An 18471-nucleotide genomic window follows, 5' to 3' on the forward strand; every position below is an offset into this window, starting at 1 on the left:
GTTCCCCCCAGGACGGGGACAAGGGAGCAGCCCGTGGGCAGACTCCCACTCCTGGGTGTGGAGAGCAGGATGCGGCCCATCCCTGACTTGCCCTGGGATGGTGGCACATACCTGTAGCCAAAGCCCCTGGCTCGGTGCCCGTGCCTCAGTTTCCCTAAGCAGAATAAGGAATAAACAGAATAAAGAATTACCTATATAGACTAAAAAATGAAATTCTTCACTTTGGGACTTTGCCTTCTCATTTGCTAAAGCAACCGGAGAAACCCACGCAGCTGCCCTGGATAAACCCCTTCCTGGCTTGGGGCTCCTTGTGCACCCCTACAAGTAGAGAGCCGTCATGGGGTGGAATGAGTTTGGAAGGTCTCAGTCACACCAATGTGCTCTCCTGCTGCTCCCCTGCCGGCAAAGCTTGCCTGACCCTGCCCGTACGCTCAGTCCAGGATGGGAAAACCCCACTGAGCTGCCTGGGGCCAGCACAGCTCTGTGTCCCCGGTGGTCCCCATGGCCATGCTGGAGGACATCTCCCCTTTCCCTCATCATCCTGGTGAGCCCAGAGGATAATTAGTGAGTAACGAGCCCCACAGTCACAAAGTCAGTGTGGCTTTAGCTTTGGCTGCTTTGCTGCTGTGTAAATTACAGGGAAATGGGAATTTTCGCATTCAGCTGCATCACCATCATTAGAGATAATCAAGAGGCACCCTGACGAGGCTGTGGGGTGCGGGGAGGCAGGCAGGGGAATGAGAATATAGTAATTACTGGGTAATTACAAAGCAACAAGGGGCGATTAATGCTGCAGGCCTGTGATATAGTGGGGTGGCACTTGCAGCCGTGGGCTTGGGATACTGCAGGGCACCAGCGTGGCCACCTTGGGGACTGACCACAGCACAGGGGGGATGCAGGCAGTTGCCAGGCTGCTTCCACCCCAAAAAACAAGAAGTTAAAGCTTTTCCTGATGTCAGCAGGAGCTATTTACTGGGACCAGCTTTCACCGGAGACAGGGAGCTGGAGATCTGGCTCTGGACTTGTCCCAAGTGCCATTTTTCGTACCAAATACACTAGGGCATAAATGGAAGTTTGTTCCCACCCCCGGCTGCCACCTTTGCATTAAAACATTTGTTTCCAAGTGACCACGAAGGAAAAGGGAAGGGAGGAGAAGGGATGCAGCTCCCTGGAGATGGTTAGGGAAGGGCTGGTGGTACCCACATGTGTCACGATTTTGCAGTGCCTCTGCCAGGTTGAGCCCAGGGCTGGGGCAGCCGCAGCTTTGGGGGAGAGAAAATTGCCCTCTGCAAAGCCCTGGAGGTGATGCAGCAAGACAAGAAGCTCCTTTCCTAGGAACAACCCAGCACTGGCCATGAAATTGGGGTGTCCCATGTGCCGTCACCCATTGAGCCCTAGGGATCCCCACAACTCGGGAGTGGAGCCCAAGCCAGCAATTAACTGCATTCGCACCTCCGATCTTGTTTGGAGCAAGTGCTTTTATCAAGGTCAAGCGGCAGGGAATGTATTTCTGTAGCTGTCCGTAGGATTTGGGAGGAAATCCCCCTCAAAAAGCTGATTTTTCACTCCAATTTAATTCTTAGCCTGTTGAGGATGGCTGGTGCTCCCTCCTGAGTCTGCTCTGGTTCTGGTCTGGAGCATCCCAAAGCATCCCACTTTCAGATGCAAGAATTGTCCCTGCGTGGCTGTCAGAGTCTGGGCACAGTCAAGTCAGTGGCTTAGTGGGACTTGAGGAGGATTAGACACCAAAGGGGATAACAAGAAAGAATAAAAGCTTGGAGGGGATAAAAGCCCCTGGCACACTGGGGCACGAGACAAATACTAATTGCCTGGGGTCAGGGAGGCAGTTTCCCTCTGGGAGGGTGATTTATGGCTGTGGGTGGGATGCTGCCTCGCTGGAGCCAGGCACACCGGCAAATTGGTGTGGCTGCAGCCAGCAACCAGTGCTGTTCCCTAGAAGCAAAGACAAGATTTTCCCCAATTTGGGTAGAGAGACGTGGAGGTTCATGTGCAAAAAGTACTCACAGGTGAAAATAAGATTGAAGAAAGCATTCCCAGCTTGGCATCAGTTAATGGTTCAATTTATACCCCAAAGAATTAGATCTCTTCGAATTCCCTTGGTGTCCTGTTTAATACGACCCCAAGTGTTGGCATTGACCAGGTAAATGATGAATCCTGCCGGTTTCTGCAGTAGGGCGTTCCCCAAACACACTTATTTTAGGAGGAAGGAAGCCCACGATGGACTGGATCTCAGCAGCCTCCTCCACACACGCACCCTCCCCGACAGAAGTGGGCAGCAGGAGCGGGCAGCCCAGATACAGGCAGAGGGATGTGCTGACTGCCCCTTCTCCCTCTGCCTCCGGGAGCCGATTTGGGGTCCCTCCCACCTTGTCACAGCTGCTGGAGGACAGTCCCGCCAGTTACGTGGGGTGGACCACGCACCCCAACGCGACAAGAGGTCTGTCTGCACCAGGTATAGTGGAAACCAAATTCCTGGGGCAGGGGGAATAAATGCCACCGGTGCCAACCCACTGCGCTCGGTGGCCTCACGTCATGCAGCAGCTTATTAAAAATCCATCAGAGGCCAGGCTGCCACAGGCCATATGCCAGAGCAGAGGAGAGCTATCGGTGCCGGAACCATCTGGACATGGTTTGGGGAGGTCCCTCTGCCTGTCCCACCGGTGGTGTGGGTTGGAGCCTTCTCTGGGGTGGCGGCACTTGGGTGTCCACATGGGGCTGTGGCATCACCACCCTGCCTCAAATCCCACTGAATTTGGGAGAAGAGCATTTCGCTGGTGCTGGGCCAGGTCTTGCACATGCAAGGCTCATCATCCACGGGCTGCTGAACGGCCTCCTAAATTCCCCCTCCCCGCACTCAGCCAGGCTGCACAGGACCTGGGTATGAGTGAGCCTGCCAGCAGCACACATACGTGCGGGATGCAGCGACGGCGCACACGTCCCCTCCTCCAGCTGTATTTAAAATCAAGATAATGCCTTATTCTTCTCTGTGGCGTGACTAGCTCCCTCTCTGCTCTGCTTTACCCTGCCTGGGGCAGAGGAGAAGAGGTTTGCTCCCAGCTGAAGGGAGGCACATGCCTTCCCCGGCTCCCAAGTGTTGCTCATCGGGATGTTCATTCTGCTGTTTGCACAGGACCCAGGTGCGTAATGCCCTGGTGACGTTAGAAATCCATTTTTCTTGGCTATATCTTGCTCTGCCATCAGCTTCATGGGATCCCGTATGAGGATTTCTCCTCTGGTTATGCTGGGACCCGAAGGGCATGTGCAAGGGCAGGACCAAAAGACAGAGCTACTCCTATCCGGGAGCCGAAATATGGACTGAGGCCAGAATATGGATAAGTGAGAGTTCACCTGGGATTTAACGGGTATTTTTAAGACCACATGTAAAACCCAAGCCCTTGCTATTTACAGTCATTAAATGTCCCCCCTGTTCATTCTGCAAAGGGTAGGAACATTAACCTGCTGGCCCAGCCGCCCTCCACTAACTGCATCCTCATCACACAAATTCCCCTGACATTTGAAACTGCTCTTTTATCCAAACCCTCTGCCTACTCTTGTTTCCCAACCCAACATTTTGAGGCTGGGCATTTGCTTCTTGTCTTTCCTGAGGATCTTATAGCATAAATGATGTTACGGAGGAAGAAGAAAAGACCCGTTATCAAAGCATCAGGCATAAGCACGTCTCCATCACGAAGAGATTAATTTTTGCTCCAATTAACACCCTAAAACTGCAGGAAGAAGCCATCCATCGGGCAGCAAGAGGCAGGCGGGCAGAGCATCACCCTTGCCAGGGCTCACCGCTGCCTCTTCTGCCTTCGCCACCTCTCCTGCCAGCTCCTATTTCCATGGAAACCTGCCCTCGCTCCTTCCCCTGCCTGCATTCCCGCTAATTTAAGGAAACCAGTTGCTTTCTGCTCCCGGAGGAGTTGCCTGGACCAGCTGGAGACATTCCACTGGGGCAGACAGCGATGCCCCCCTGCCCACTGGTGCCTGGCAGCCTCTGCCCACTAACAAAGCTCGGAGTGTGTGTGTGCGTACCCCTATTTCTGCTTTATGGCAGCTTGGGCAGGGAAAGGCAGGATCCCTCTTTATGCCTGTCTCTTTCATCTCTTCTCTCTCCTGGTCCTTCCTGTGGCTGCCTTCCTCCTCTCCCAACCCTCCTTATCTCTCCTCCCTCTGTCCCTCTCACCAGCTTTGTTTACATCAGTAAAACACTTGTCCAGGTCAAACATGGTTTCCTGATAAACACATTTCCATTGATTGCTGGAAAGAAAAATCCTCCAGAGCAGCAGATTCTTTGCTCTGGGGATCAATAACGCCTCAAGATCCATCCTATATCTTGCCCCCAGCCCTCCAGCCTGGTGAGGAGGATGTGTTTTGGGGACCCCGTAGAGTGGAAGGAGGAGATACCCCCTCCTGCAGGTATGTGATCTAAGGTAAGATACACGAAGCAGACGATATATGCACCTATAAATCCACCTGGGAGACTGACAACAGGGCCGCGAGGGCTGACCCCTTCCATGCTGCACCCATGGGTGACAAACCACCTCCAGCTGCTTCCCCAGGCAAGGGCCCCAATGCATCGGCACCTGCACCCATGTCCATGCACGCAAGCCATCACATCCCGCTCCTCTTCCCCGGGCTTGCCCAAGCATTCCCATTTAATGTTGAAATCAGGGATGCTCAGGCGCTGCCAGAGCTCCTCTGCCGAGCCCCGTGGATGGGGACGGCAGGTGAAGCACCACTGTGCAGCACCGTGCAGTGGTTGGAGTCCCGCAGGCTGCTAATGCACTTGTGGTGGGGAAGCTCATGCATTGCTACAGCAAGTGATTTAGCCGTAAAGCTGCAATCGATAAAGAGAAATTTAAAGAGATTAAGCTTTCTGCCTCTGCTGCCAACGAGATGCTCCCCATCGGGGTCTCCCCTCCCGGACAGCATCAGCTGCTGCAGGACCTCATGGGTGAGATGTGTGGCTGTGGGTACCCACCAAGACCCCCCAGGTACCAGCAGGGTTCACTCAAGAGGCTTTTTTTAGACTAAAAATGCTGAACGACACATAATCTACTGTGCCAAATGATGCTTCACCCACCCATCCGATCGGTGGTTCGCCTCTCTACAGCACACACAGGGTGATGCTGGGAAGCATCACAGCCCAGTAAGCCTCGCCATTTGGTGTGGGGAGAAAACAAATTAGATTATGATAATAAATAATTAATGATAAATCATTAATAAATACATAAAAATGATAAATTATAATTTGGGCTAGGAAGAAACCAGCCCAAGTGCTACGTATGGCCCCTATAAACCACCAGAGCCCTGACCCGAGGGAGCCAGCCAAGCGCTGTGTGGCAGAGCATAAGGAGCTGTAATGAATTCGGAGTTTCCACCAGGCTTTAATAAAGTCCTTCTGCAGAGGCTATTAAGGGAACTAAGACGAGAGGTGAAAGTTTGTTATGGATCAGAAATGGTCTAGAAGACCGAGAAAAAGATAAAAGAGCTGAGCAGTGATGAAGGCACCTGATGAGGTGGAAAGCCTGGGACATCTACTATGGGGCACGTGCCCCACAGAGGAGGCTGGACCACTGTGGGGGGCTGAAGGTGGACACACTGTGCCCATCCTCAGGAGCTGGCTAGGTTTTAAAGCAGAAGCTAAACCTCATTCATCCCCGGTGTGGGCGTTCATTCAAAACGAAAGCTGCCTTTGATGCTGAAGATGCTGATGCCATCTCCCTCCTGACAGCATCTAGCCTGCGCATTAACAACACAGCCCTTAAACCCCCTCCCCCCCACCAAAAAGGCTGGGTTTATCCCAGCTAAGCCTTACCGATGCTGCCAGGCACCCCGCCAGTCAGAGCCCGTATACCACAGCTCCATCACGGATTTTCACCTAGCTCCATCCCACTTTTCAACCCGCATTGGCTTGGGGGGGTGCTGTGGAGGTGCCATGGGGACAGCTCTGCCTCTCCTTGGGGCACCAGCTTTGGGTGTACCCCGTGCTGGGAGGGAGAGGATGACCTTTCCCAAAGACAAAACAAGCCCCTGGGGTATCCAAGAATTGAGGGGGGGTTGCACCCCACCTGGCACCCCCAATCCCACCCAGCTTCACACCTCTGAGCCCCTGGTGTGAGGGCTGCAAACCCCCAGTGCCTCTGAACCCCTGCCCTGCTGGGATGGATTTTTTTAATTGGATTGTGACAAACATTTAATACCTAATAGAGCTCACACCAGCACAGTTAATTAAGAAGGTGACTAATCCAATTCACTCGTGGGAGCGCAGGAAGAGAGGAGCAAGAGGGAGCCTGCGTGCGGGGGGGCCAATGGTGGGGAGGGCACATGAGACGGGGAAAAATCAGCTCAGCTGCTATTACCCTTCATTTCATTTTGTGTGTGCACAATAAACGATGAAGAAGGAATTTTCTTCCCTGTTTTCTCTTCCTCTTGTAAGCGCTGGAGCCACTGGGTAAATGCTGAGCTGTCGCAGGCTCTGTGTGAGCATCACGGGGGCACCAGCCTGGGGGAGGGTGGAAATTCATGGCAGGTCAGATGCTGGCACCTGAAGGCTGCTTGGGGCTTGGCCGTAGAGATGCCCATAGCCCAAATCTTGCTCTTTATTTCAAAACACCCCCCCGCTGGTTTTCTAGCTCTAGATAGGATGCCGAGACCCAGACACAGCAGAGCATCCCCCCTCCACCACAGGACCCCCCTGCAGGGCCGGTCCCAGGCACGTCGGGCTGGCAGAGCCAGCTGTGGCAACATCTGTATGCCACTCACTCCCTGTCCCCCCGGAGTTGATAAATAAAACAAGTGGAGTTATTTTGGCCCCAGGGACAGGGTTGTCTCCCAGAGCACAGAGCTGCTCTTTCTCTGTCTCTCCGTGGCGCTGGAGTTCATTGTTATTCCCCAGTGGAGAACAGGACGTGGATTGAGCCGAGGTCCCCATCTGCAGCGGAGAGCCGGAGAGAGACTCTCTTCATATTAGCGCCTAACGGCATCAATAGCGCTTTTAAATGAAGCCCCAGGGGGAAACAAAAGGCCGGAGCAGGGAAGAGCGTGCGGGCGAAGCCGGGGAGGGATGGGGAGGACAGGGACAGAGCCAGGGGAGGAGGGGGGGAGCAGGATGATCTGGAGAGGAAGTTGAGGGGGGAAAACAGAAATGAAGCAGCTCCCTATAAACCATGTTTCCTACTGAAAACAGGGCAGCTGGAAGACCTCGGGATGCAGGCGGCAGTGCCACGAGGGCTGGGTACCAGGGATGCTGGTAATGTCACCTGCCTCCAGCCCAGCCATTGCCCATTGCCACCTGCCCAGCAGGGAAGCACCCTGCACTTTAATCAGTGTCCCACTGCAATTAGTCTTCACCATGCAAGGCCGGTGAAAGGAGATGCCTCTTTAGCAAAATGACAAGTGGAAGGGGAAAAACTGGGGAGGATAAGAAAACCAACCAAAACAACCCAAAGGAAAACCAACCAACCTCTGCTGGGGTATGCTGCCAGCCCAGGGCCAGCAGCACCCACGGGCAGCACCAAAAGCACCTGCTGGGACCCCATCAGTCATCCCGGGGTGCATGGGGCAATGGATGCACATCAGCCAGACGTGGGGAGGAGATGGTGACGGCATGGGGTAATTAATGAGGAATTACATGGAGGGTCATCCCTCCTGCGGCCAGGAGTGAAGAGTCCCCTGGGGCGCTCCCGCATCGTCTCCCTTGCAGGAAATAATTACTTAAGTTAAAATTATTTACTAAATGAGGCGATTCTCAGCATGCTATCTTGGAGCCGTTTGCCCGGTTTACTTTGTTACTAGTGCTACATAATAAATTAACTGTGTAATTAAAGATAAGTTTAATGCTGATGCTTTGCAGAGGGATTTTCTTTTAAGTCTCCGTGCAAGTATAAGCATCTCTTCTAAAAACACACACACGTGAGTGTTGTGTGAGGAGGGGCCGAACCCTGCGCTGTGGCCGTGGGCAGAGACAGGCAGGGCCAGGCAGGGCACCAATCCCCCATGACAAACATCAGGTCCCTTTAGTGCCAGCGTGTCCTCTTGGGGAGCTCCCCCAAGGGACAATGACCAGATCGAACTAAATCAATCTGGTTTTTAATTACTGGCCGTGCTCTCGCTGCGGGGATGCTGAGCCGTCTGCAGCGTGAGCTCAGCCGCCAGTAGCCAGAATCGCCTCCAGTGGAGCTCCCTGCTTGTCCCCCACGTTATTTAGCAGGGATGTGGATGGGGTCCATCAACAGGACCTATTCCCGGCCACGGTGCTTGGCAAGGTGAGGCTGCAAAACCCTGCAAGTATTAGAGGACTCATCCACCAAAAAAATAAGGAAAATTAAAAATGCACTTTAGGAATCCACGTTTTCAGCAATTTCTGCTGACTTAACATGATTTCAGCCAAACGAAGGAAGCCAGCAGGGAAATGGCTTGAGAGCTTTGCCAGGAAATGTTTCTCTGTTGGAGATGATGCTCTAGGACCGCAATGGTGGGACTTGAGCCCCAAGGGTGGAGACCACGAGGGTCTGCGTGACCCAGGGCACACTCTGCTCCTCTTGCTTGCTCACCCACCCTGCACCACCACCCCACTGCACCACAGCAGAGGCAGGGCTCGGTGCAGGCAGGGCTCAGGGGTCACCTCCCCTGCTAGCGATGAGCTCGGAAAGCCAAAGCCCAGCCTTTCCCCGTGCTGGTTGTCGGTGGGGGCAGCCATTGCTGAGTGCCTGCCTGCGCCCGCTGGCAGGCCGGCACGGTCCAAACACATCGGTATTGATTCAGCAATCAATTTTCAAATCCCAGGCAGCCAGGCCAAGGAAGAGTAATTACGCCAGCCAGCCGTGTGCTCCAAATGCGAACAGAGCAGCTTTCCCCTGGGACATTGCCTCGCAGCCCATAATGAAGGGCTCTGAACAGAAAGTGGTGCCGGGTGGGCAGAGTTAAGGCTGTTCACCTTCCTCCGGTGAGGATATTTGTACTTTGGAGGGAGAACCAGCACCCACTGGAGCATCTCTGCTCCCCAGGCACCTCTCCAGCCCCATCCACCATCCCCAGCCCTGCATGATCCCAAGTGGGATCTTGTCCCCAAACAAGTGAGAGGAAGAGGAGGGAGCGGCCCTGGGGATGAAGGACAGGCAGCTGAAATAACTTCTCCCTCCCATGGTGCCTCTTGCGAGCAGAGGAGAAGGAGAGAGAGACAACCCCTCGCCTCTGCCACCCCCCTCTCCTGGAAGACAGCCATTACCAAAGGGCATTTCTACACTTGTAGTAGTTACATGCACTTCATTTCCCCAAAGCATGGGTGATTTTGAGATCTCCTTCAAAAGGAGAAGGAGTTCCAGCTGGGCCAAGGGAATCAAGGTGGGTTGGCAACATCCCACACCCACACAGATACCAATAAACCACCCCTGAATAATTCCTCTAACGATGACCCACACAACCACACGCTATCAGGAGGCTTCAGATCTTGTCCTCCCATGGTGGCTTGCTGTGGAGGACAAGCGCTGGGGCTCTGCCTGCCCTGGGAAAAGAGATGGGGAGCAGAAATACCTGCCAAAAAGCCCTTATTTAGCAAAAAAACCCAAGAGAGGGGCAGGGAGAAGGCCCTAGGTGGTAGCTGGGATGGGTCCTATCTTGTCCTGGGACACACTGCCCCCAAACCCCAAGAGCTTTTAGAAGAAAAATGTTCAGATGAAGATCTCGGCTTGCCAGATCTCCTAGAGACAAGGACCTCAGTGAGGTCATACCACCTCTGCTGTCCTTTTTGCTGAGGGTTTGGAGGGGACCCAGACCCCTTCCTACCCCCAGCCACCCCAGGGAGCGTGAAGGGAGAATTTAGCATCCCTGGGATTTCCACCCCACTGGCAAATCTGGCAGCAGCTAGCAATGGGGGTATCAAACCCTGTACCTGTGAGGGTCCCCAGGATGGGGAGGAGGAGAGGAGACGTGACATCCCACAGCTGTGACACCTCCACCCGCCCCATGTTTTCCCAGCCTCCACCAACTCGGATGCTTACGTGCCGGCTTATTAAAAGCGTGTTTTACTGAAGGTGCCTGGTTGAAGCCAGGAGACAGCTGCAAGGCAGCTGCCTGCATCTTGCCAGTGCTGCTGTCCCACGGATGCTTTACTGGGGAGAAATGTGCTGTCTTATGGAAATACAAGGCTTTGACATTGCAAAGCATCAAGGAAAATAGAGGGGAAAACCCCCAAACAATTACCTGGGGCTCATCAAGGAGCTGCCGGGAGAGATTGTGATAGGTAATTATAAAGGGAAAATAAAATCAAGCTCCCAGATGAGGATGACAAGATGGGGGGACTGGGAAGGCACAGGAGAAGAGGGGCTCCTGGCAGCCTGTGGGTGGGAAGTTGATGCTGAGATTTTGGTGAGCAAGGATGTTCCTTTGAACGTTAATTCGGTCAGAAAACTCCCCAAGCAAGGCCAACAGGCGGGTGGGGACGTGATGTCTCAACAGGCAGCACCGAGCCAGCTGCTGGCTCCAGCTGCCTGTCCCTGGCTGGATCAGTCCAAGTACTCCAAACTTTGGGGCTATTTCAGGGAACACCATCACCAATTAATTAGTGCAGGGATGCTCCTGTCCCAGCGGGAAGGGGTTCGCTTGCCCATGCTCCGACCCCTTCCTTCAGCCAGGGAATAGCGGGGAGAGGCCCTTTCAATCCCCACGAAACCCAGCTGAAGCAGCATCCCTCGAGGCCTGCAGGAGTGGAGGCAGCCCATGGGGACAATCTTTAATTAAAGGTCAGCTGAAATGGTGCTGGGCACCCCGGGATTCGTTTCAGGCACATCGGTAAGGAAGGCTTGACCTGCCTTGCAAGACATGTGAGAGAGCGCTGGGGGAAAAAGATCCCTTCCAGAACAAAGGGACAGCCAAACGGCACCTACCGAACCTGCCCCATATTTTCTATTTTATTTTTTTAATTCCCTATCCTTATCTTTCCTGATTTCCTTATTTTATTTCTTGCACAGCAAGGGTGACACCAGGCTGAGAGTAGTGATGTGGGTTAGGGGAGACTGGGAACTAGTCATACTGTCAAACAGGTCCCATAGAGACCTTGAGCTTCAAGCACATAATGCCATCAAATTTAGCAGCCACCTCCCAGTAACTCCAGCCAGCAAACCAGGCACAGGTTAGAGACCAGTTCCCAAGAGCTGGGAGCATCCAAGAGGTCCCAGGCTTCGCCCTCGCTGGGATTTTAACACTGGCCTGGCCATAGGATGCTGCTCCCCTGGCTGGGACCACCCTATGGGGAGAAGCAGCATCTAACAACATTGACATTTTGTTTCTCATTACAAGCGCAATTAAAAGAAGAGACGATTGCAGGCGACGGCCGCATCGTGTCCCTGTCCTTTGGCTGCCACGCGCTGCCTTTCTCTCTTCTGCCTGGGCAGTTCCATCAATGGATTGACTTCTTCCCCCACCTAATTTATGGCTCCTTTATGTTTGTTTATATAATATGGTTAAATATCTACTTTACACCCTGCATGCTTGTACTTGCTAATTAGCATTTTTCTCGGCATTTATTGCATTTGCTACGCACTCCGGCAAGATGAACAGGAGCAGGGAGAGGGCTGGGAGCCCCACAGACACCCTGTGCCCAGGGCAGGAGCTGCAGCCCCCAGTCCACCCCAGCCCACCCCAGCCCAGCAGGTTTGGGTGCCCATCCTCCCCCCCCTCCCCGAGCTGCGGATGAAGCTGTTGGCAGCCAGAGCTGTGGCTGTGTTGGGGAAGAGCTCCTGTAGGATTTATTTCTGCCTCCTAACATGGTCCTTGAGCTGCTTTAGGGGGGACTGGGGAGCCTGGAGCATCACTGTCAGGGGAACAGCAAGACATCTGTGGGTCCCCCCTCCATGGCTGCTGCCCTGCAGTGACAAATTATCCCTGCAGCCCTCTGTCCTCACCTTGCTGATGCTCAAAGCCACCTGCTGAGTGCCTTTGAGCAGGTTTGGGGTGCAGGGCAGGGCAGGGAGTTCTCCAGGCGAGGGTGGCTTGAGCCCCCCTGTACCCCACAAGCAGCCCAGAAGACACGGGGAGCTCAGTCTGTCCCTGTCCACAGAACTGCCTCCACTCGCCAGGAGTTGAGCCCAGAGGAAACCCCAACTTCAGCCCAAACCAGACCTTCTCCTCAGCCTTGGTTTGCCAGGATTTACAGTGAAATCCACCCCCCCGCCCCAGCACCAGCATGATGGGCCCTGGCAACCAGCACTGTATCTTTCAGTCCTGGCAGTGTGGATCTACATACAGTTCCATACCACCCCAGGACCCAACTCTGCCCCATGACCCTAGTAAATGCCCCAGCCCCCAAAGAGTCACCATCTCTTGCTGCCCAGGTACCCCAGGGGGGGCACTGCTCCTCCCAGCCCCTCTCTCCCACCAAGCCAGCCTGCCCAGCATCCTGGCCTGGGGGTTTACACCCCATCGCTGTGAGCACAGACCTGAGAGTCAGATAAACAGTGAGGCTCATGCTCCACCAAAGGGGCAGGAAAACCTTCCTCTGACTCCTCTGCCTGCCTGCCTGGCCTCCTTCTCCTGCCCGTTCCCTGTGCTGCAGTTTCCCTGCCTGCAGACATGTGTCCCACGGGGGTGCGATGTGGGGGGGGCAGCCACAGGGATGTGGCCAGCAGAAAGCAACCCCCCCAAATCTGGCCCTTCCTTGAGACCCCAATGGCACTGCAGGAGGGGATGTCTAGGCTCAGGTGACACAGGGAGAGGAGAGCTTACAGCAGCGAGGTGCTCCCCATTTCTAGCCAGGAGCGCAGGATACGGGGATGCTTCTTTCCCTCAGGCTCCGCAGCGCCTTGGCGAACCCCTTGCCTCTCCAGGATGCATCCCCCCCCCGGCTCATCCTCCTCCTCCATCTCTCCAGATGGACGGATTCTGCCAGAAGCTGTAACAGGTAACTGCTAACGAAGGATGCCTCATTAACGCGTGCCTCAGAAACACCCTCATGTCCCTTCTTCCTCCAGATGCTGGGCCACCCCTCCGCTCAGCGGTGACCTGGTCAAAAGAGTGCTCCGCTCCTTGGCTTTACAAGTTGCAGCTCAGCACAGGCTCAGGGAGCATCTTTCAAGTCCAAAGCCCTCAAATGGCCCCTTCCAGGGGTCAGCTCTCCTAAAAAAAAGGCACCGTCGCTGCCCACAAGCTATTCTTGAGCAGGCAGGAAAGGAGGCAAAAATCACATTCAAACTTTGGCAAATGGAAGCAGAAAGCTGGGGTTAAGGCTCAGCAGAGAGCACGGGTGGTTTTCGTGTCCACCAGCCGCATCTACGGGCAGACGGCAGCCGTGTGCGGGAGGGAAAGGCTGCGCAGTGCTCTTTCCACCCCGCCTGGAGTTAGGGATGCTGCTTCCCCCGCGGCTGCCGGCACGGCCCTGCGGGGCATCGGGCTGCACTCGGCCCTTGGCAGGGGGAGCCGCGGGCAGGAGGAGGGAGGGAGCGGGGTGAGAAGGAGAGATGAAGCATGGGCTTGACGGGGAGAGGGTGTGAATGAGCCCCTTCCCTGCGAGTATGCAGCAGGAAACCTCCTCCCCTTCCCGAACTGTCTCCTCTCTCCGTATGACGCAGGTGCCAAGAGCCAAATTTCTTTAACCTCATTCCAGCAACAAAAGGAACTTGCAGAAAGTGCAGGCAGCCTTTGCCCCCCCCCCCCCCCGCTAAACAACATCCCCCCTTCCCCCGCACAACACCCCGTGGCTGGGCCGGGGAGCCGCCGTACCGCGGCGGGGGGAACAGCGGGTCCCTTCCCACGGCCGCTTCCCTCCGCGCCCAACTCCGCGCCTCGCTGCCCGGCCGCGGGGGTGGAGGGGTGGGGGGGACACACACACACGGACACATACAGAGCACAGACGGCCGGGGGCCAGGGCGCGGCCGCCCGCGGGGCGGGGATGCGCGGAGAAGCGGAGCGCGGAGCCCGGAGCGCGGCTGCCGGCGGAGCGCGGAGCCGCGGAGCCCGGAGCCGCGGAGCCCCGAACGCGGAGCCGCGGAGCGCGGACTGCGGAGCGCGGAGCCCGGAGCCCGAACCGCGGAGCGCGGAAAGCGGAGCCCGAACCGCGGAGCGCGGCCGCCCGCGGAGCGCGGAGCGCGGAGCGCGGAGCGCGGAGCTGTCCGCGGTGCTGAGGACACTCACCGGGCCGGGCCGGGCCGGGCCGGCGCCTCCTGCCGCCGCCGGGAGGAAAGTGGGGAGGCCCCGCTCCGGCGGGGTCCCCGGGCTCGGCCTGGCGCCTGCCTGGCGCCGGCAGCCCCGCTGGCTGCTGCGGCGGAGAGCAGCGACCCCGGCACTGCCTCGCTGCCGCTCCCTCCCCTGCTTAAATTTCAACAGCTTGGTGGTTTTTTTTTTGTGTGTGTGTGTGTGTGTTGGGTTTTTTTTCCCCTTGTTTTTTTTTTTTCTTTCTCTCTCTCTCTCTTTTTTTTTTTTTTTTTTCCCCTTGCTCTCCCCTCCGCTCCCGCCGCTACCCGCTCCGGGCTCTCCCGGCACGCAGCCACCTAGCGGGCAGAGGCGGGAGGAAAATCCCACCCGCAAACCCAGGCGGCACAGCCGCATCGCCTCCACACCCCCCCTCGCCTCCACACTCCCCCCTCGCTGGCCCTGCCCGCGGGTTCGCCCCCCCCCCCCCAGCCCCGCCGCCGCCACGCACCTCTCGCCGCCGGGTGTCAGCTCCCGAAGGAGAGAAGCGACTGGAAAAGAAAGGGGGGAAGGAGGGAGTCCACGAAACAAAATGGGATGCAAGAAAAAGTGAAAGCCAACTGAGTTCGGCCTCAGTCTGACTGGACTGTGAATGCAAGCCAGTGTGGCCACACAAATGGTCAGAGGGCTGGGATAGCTCTGCTGTGGGGACAGGCTGAGAGAGTTGGGTCATTCAGCCTGGTGAAAAGAAGGCTCTGGGGAGACCTTATAGCAGCCTTTCAGTACTTAAAGGGGGCCTACGAGAAAGATGGGGACAAACATTTTAGCAGGGCCTGTTGCGATAGACAAGAGGTAATGGTTTTAAAGTAAAGGAGGGTAGATTTAGATTAGATAGAAGGAAGAAATTTTTTATGATGAGGGTGGTGAAACGCTGGCACAGGCTGCCCAGAGAGGCTGTAAATGCCCCATCCCTGGCAACATTCGAGGTCAGGTTGGACGGGGCTCTGAGCAACCTGATGTAGTTGAAGATGTCCCTGCTCATGGCCAGGGGCTTGGACTGGATGACCTTGGTCCCCTTCAACCCAAACCGTTCTGTGATTCTATAACCCCACATAACAAAGTTTGGGTCTCGCCCTTCCCTCCAAAGGTTAATTAACAGTCACTGGTCTGGGGGCGATTTCCTACCCAGCCGGGAGGTTGGGGTATGCAATCGCACATCACTGTCTGGACAAGGGAACAGAGCTGCCTGAGGAGGAGAGGGCAGCAGCCTCTGCCCCAACACGGGGGCTGAGGGCCCTCCACACTCTGGTCCCTCTTAGAGGGTCACACCCAGCTCCCTTTCCAAGCAGGATGGAGAAAGAGAGCCACGTTGGCATTATACATTGCCTCCAACCAGCTGACAGACCTTGGGGAAGTGGAAGGATAAATGGTCAAGCTGGCAGTAGGTATTTTTACAGCCATCCTTACTTAAGTTGGTTAAAAAGACCTGAGTTCAGCACTCCCCACTGTCTCTGTATAGCCAGAGACTGGCCTCACCAAGAACATGAGAAACAAGCCTCCATCCCCAGTGGTCGCTGCCTCAAATACAGTCAGGAGAAATTTTCAGTCGAATTCTCTCCTTGCAGGTTGAAAGCCACTGAAACCATTTGTGAATTCCTGACAAATTCACCCAATTACCATCCCTCAGCCAAAATAATGCAGCAAAGATGCCGAAGAGGCTGTAATGTTATATTTTAACATATTTGGAGTGGTCTAATTCCTTTCAATATCAATATCAGAACCTACCCGAATATTCAAAGTAATAAGCCTCCAAAAGCTTTTTCGCTCAAAGATGAGTAGCATTGCTGATGGTAGAAGGTGGTTTTTTTCCAGTTCAGCTGGTGAACCAAAGTTGAAAAGAGCAATTCAATCTAATTCTGCATACAACTTTAGGCACAGTTTCCACACAGGTGGCTCAAACATTTCCCTGGCAAGCTGCTCAATCAGCTGAGAGACTCCCATCCTGATAAGTTAAACTAGACCTTCCTTAGTCACAGTAACAGGGTGGCCCTAAAAGTATCCATGACTCCAGAGATATGATTTCATTTTCCAATTTCCCCACATCGGTTTGGGTAAATTGCCTGAAGTACCTCCTACCTCCATAAAACGGAAGCTCACTGAGAGATGTAAAGCCCATTAATAATGGTGAGATGCTTCAGCTCTGTAGATAAGTGCCCATTTAGATGTATAGGGGGTCATACACCTGCACCTACGTGTACAGACATCCTACATGGAGTCAAACCCACAGCTCCAAGGGCGTAGGCAGTGCTTTTTGATGGCCTCAGACACTAGAGCTAACTGCACCTGGTTGACCTTCACACCAGTGGGTGCCACCAGTGAGGTGGCACGCAACTTTCCCGACTATAATGCAAAAACCTGAGTTGGAAACAAGGTATCTTGGCTGCAAGAAAACTCCCTCTTTGGTTTTACAGATGTACCAGCAAGAAAATAAACCATGTTCCTTGGACCACGCCAGTGGGAAAAAAACCAAGAAGCTATATGGAAGCAATACATTGAAATAGCTGATCAGGCCCTCCTGCCTTTCTCCACCCAGGCTCCTTGTTGTGGTGGGCAAAAGGACCTGGCTGGGTCCTGCCTTGGATGCTGAAATCACAGCAGCTGGAGAAGAGGAGGTCATTGCTCTCCTTTGCCTTCCTGCCATGGTAGCAAGCTTGCAAGTCAAAGTCAGGGGCAACATCCCCAAAAGTCACAGTGTTTTGACCATGACCATGCATGAAGGAGAGGTTTCCTGCCAAAGTCCCTAGGGACAGCATGGCTGGGCATAAAATTGGCGTGCTTTAATTCCCATGGTAATGAAGGTGCAAGGAAAAAGCAGGGTCAAGCAGGGCCCAAAGCTGTCATCGCCTGCCTAAGAGGATCCTTAATGAAACCTGTGGTGCAGCTGAGGAGCAACATACAAAATGCCTTGCTCTTAAACATACCTCAGAGCAAAATACACCCCGAAACTGGGAAACTTGCTTGTTTTGTAGCCAACACCAGTTTTTCCAAGGGACACTTCTGGAGGCGAAAGCATGCGGCTTGCATGAGGCATGGATGGTCTGAAGAGGTCCCTGGGGACAACTCTGGGGAAAACTAGAGATCCTCATTTAGAAAAAGTCTTTGGGATGTCGTGGTTTAACCCCAGCCAGCGACTAAACACCATGCAGCCGCTCACTCACTCCCCCCCATCCAGTGGGATGGGGAAGAAAATCGGGAAAAAGAAGTAAAACTCGTGGGTTGAGATAAGAATGATTTAATAGAACAGAAAAGAAGAAACTAATAATGATAATGATAATACTAATAAAATGAAAACAGCAATAATAAAAGGATTGGAGTGTACAAATGATGCGCAGGGCAATTGCTCACCACCCGTCGACCGACACCCAGCTAGTCCCCGAACGGCGATTCCCTGCCCCCAGTTCCCCATACTCGATGGGACGTCCCATGGTATGAAATACCCCGTTGGCCAGTTTGGGTCAGGTGCCCTGGCTGTGTCCTGTGCCAACTTCTTGTGCCCCTCCAGCTTTCTCGCTGGCTGGGCATGAGAAGCTGAAAAATCCTTGACTTTAGTCTAAACACTACTGAGCAACAACTGAAAACATCAGTGTTATCAACATTCTTCGCATACTGAACTCAAAACATAGCACTGTACCAGCTACTAGGAAGACAGTTAACTCTATCCCAGCTGAAACCAGGACAGGGGAGATCATTTAAAATCCCTTTACCCCCTCCATTTTGCTTGTGCTGTTTCCAGCTCTCTGGGACTCTGGGCCATAACCACACGTGTAGCCCAGACACCCTCACACTTCCCGAGACTGCCTTGCTGATGCCAGTGGGAATCGAGCCTCAGCTGGACACCCCAGGGCTTTCCCTCCCTGCAATAACACAATACATTAGGCAAAAGCACCCTCCAGTGAACAAGACCTTCTGGACTGGCCTGAAAATCCCAGGATCCCTTCCCTGTGTGGTCCCATTTGGGGAAATGCCCAGCAGTGAACTGCCACTGTTTCCATCCCTCCCCTCCTGCCGTTCCTCTCCCAGCACAGTCCTCAAATCACCATCACCCACCTGCATCCCTGGACTTTGAGCATCCCTGCTACTTCCCCTGGGTGCATGGAGTGATGGGAACTCTGCCTTTGCAGAGGGAGTTTGGGAAATGGCTTTTATTTCTTCTCCCATCACTGATGTTGGGGATGGCAGCCCGGGGAGAAGCTCTTACGCAGAGCTACGTCTACAAAGCAAAACCGCCTCTTGGCAGTGGTGATCCTTATATGTGCTCAGAGG

The 18471-nt window shown here is 54.4% G+C and overlaps 1 protein-coding gene across 4 annotated transcripts in view; it reads right to left on the reverse strand.

Moving 5' to 3' along the window:
• TNR (tenascin R) overlaps positions 1-14338 on the reverse strand; it is an 80990-nt gene extending 66652 nt beyond the window's left edge. For all 4 annotated transcript variants that reach the window (XM_049808684.1, XM_049808681.1, XM_049808683.1 and 1 more), the window contains exon 1: positions 14152-14338. The gene's annotated coding sequence lies outside the window, so the exon portion shown is untranslated. The remainder of the gene's footprint in view (positions 1-14151) is intronic.
• Positions 14339-18471: the final 4133 nt, after the last annotated feature.

Source organism: Accipiter gentilis, chromosome 8, assembly GCF_929443795.1.
Source record: "Accipiter gentilis chromosome 8, bAccGen1.1, whole genome shotgun sequence".
NCBI lineage: Eukaryota > Metazoa > Chordata > Aves > Accipitriformes > Accipitridae > Astur > Astur gentilis.